The sequence below is a fragment of the Amphimedon queenslandica genome, unplaced genomic scaffold (assembly GCF_000090795.2).
Source record: "Amphimedon queenslandica unplaced genomic scaffold, v1.1 AMPQUscaffold_13325, whole genome shotgun sequence".
In the NCBI taxonomy this organism is placed as follows: domain Eukaryota; kingdom Metazoa; phylum Porifera; class Demospongiae; order Haplosclerida; family Niphatidae; genus Amphimedon; species Amphimedon queenslandica.
Window position 1 is genome coordinate 15277 of NW_003546439.1, and position 2404 is coordinate 17680.

A 2404-nucleotide genomic window follows, 5' to 3' on the forward strand; every position below is an offset into this window, starting at 1 on the left:
TTTCTCCTCTTGGATGATCTGGCAAGGAACTATAATCTACTCTATCCAAAACTGCATAAGAGTGAAAGTAATGGAAAGAACGTGTGCTATATTCCACACATTGAAAGCGCCTGCAAAAATTCTTGTCCACATTATCCCCCACTATCTTAAAACCCTGCAATTGGTGCTTGTGTAGAATCTGTCTCATGTTCCTCTTCATCATTATCAATCCTTTCAATTGCATGAATCAAGTCTTCATCACTTATTTCTTGAATCATTGTACTGCCGCACCTCTCTTCCTCCTTATCATCAATGTCATCTACAGCATCAAATGTAGTAGTACTATTACCGGTATGGTCATAATCTTCATCCATGTCATCTTCTGGAAGAGCTATATGGTTTTCATATGATGCATTTTGAGCTCTCTGTTCAGTCTGTTGCATAGATCTCTCTTGTAATCATAATTATTAGTTGAACAGTGTACACATATACTTTTAAATGATGCAGTAAATTAGCAGACCAGTATAAGATATCAATGTCATGATCTTTAGATATCTTATTAATCACTTTTAATGTACCTGAATGAGACAAGCATAGCATCAGTGGTTGCAAACAAGTAAAAATCTAAAAATAGTAATAGTTAAAGTAAGTGTACATTATTACTATACCTTTTTAGTACAGCCATTGGCAGAGAATAATATAGATATAGCTCTCTGCATCAGAGACATTTTTTGAAAACTATTCTTGTGATTACACCAAATGATATTCCAAGATCGATTGCTATCTGACAAAATACCAACCAGCACTTTTACTAAGGTAGGCATTTTATTCTTAACCTCTGACCAGATTGTTTCCCAGTTAAAGTGCGTAAGGCTTCTACATCATCCATCAAAGTAGAGCTATGTTCAACAGAACATGTATTCTTTATTTCCTTTCTAATAGCTTGGCTAATGAAAACTATAGTACTGTTATATGTTTGGTTTGATGTAGTAATTGATGATGTCAATGCTGTACAGCTATTATTGAGTATTCTCCGAATATTAGTGCTAGACCATGGAGAAGTAACATTAACCCTTCTTTTGCATGATGGAAAATCAATGTTAGCCTATTTACATCAAAATCATGACTGAATCATTAATGGTAGTCATGGCTTACTGAAACTTCAACAGGAACATCACATTTTTTTGCCTAAGCATGAACCTGTTGGTGTTAAAGATGACGAAACAACTTCTGATGAAGGCTGAGGTGATACTGTAAGTGATGAAGCAGCTGCCTCAGCAGGCATTAAATGGCTATGATTAATGAACCCCAATATATTATTCTGTAGATCTGCAACTTTCTGTAGAAGGTCAGGAAACTCCAGGATTCTAGTAATGCATTTGTGACAAGACCAAACATCTTCAGTTGAGCTAGGTTTCGTTGCTGAAAACTCTTGATTGTAATGCATCAATGATAACATCCAAGGCATCTGCTGAACTCTGACTTTTTCCAAAAAGAAGCTTACTCTTCTTTTTGTTTGTTCCTTCTCTGACATCTCTGCCACAGAACAAGCAACTCATGGCTACTTAACTTAGTACTTCTAGCTTGTAATTGTCGTTAGTTCACGCCTTATTTTTATTATCATTAAAATTGAATTAATTAAGTAATGATTATAATTATTATAATTGTAATTAAAACAAAATTAATTATGACTCAATTTATATACCGGAAGTCTGGTGGCGTTCAGAATGAAATGATGCAGGGCAGTGCACCAGACCCAAACCCCGCCATACAAATGTCAAAAAGGGGTTGGGTCTGGCTACGTGAGACTACCTCCCCTGTTGGTGACTCAGAGAATACCTCCTGACTAGATGGTCTGGTGGTATTTCTGTGGAACGCTATGAGTATCATTAATCAACTAGGACCATTCCAATCCTACATATATTCTAAACAGTTCAACATCATTACTCTCACCGAGACATGGTGTCATCCTGATATTTCTGACAGGGAAATTCTTCCTGTGAACTATACTGTCTCTAGAAACGACCGTAATTCATGGGGTGGAGGTGTCCTACTGGCTATTTCTGATACCATCTGTTTTGAGTAGATTGAATCTCCTACTCACTCTGAATGTCTGCTTGTTAAGTTGCACACACACAAACCCATCATTTTATGTGTTGTGTATGTTCCCCCATCTCCTGACCCTGCTTATCTATCAATCCTCTTGGATTATATCCATCCATTTGCTAGCCTGTCAGAAACTTTTGTCCTAGGAGACTTCAACTGCCCGGATGTAAATTGGGCATTTTTAACCGCCGCATCTAGTCCTTCCCGTTTACTGTGCGATTTTGTTTTTGCCTATGATGTGTCAGCTGGTTGAGTCACCTACTCATGAGAAGGGGAATATTTTAGATCTCCTTTTGGTTTACTACCCTGACTATGTTTC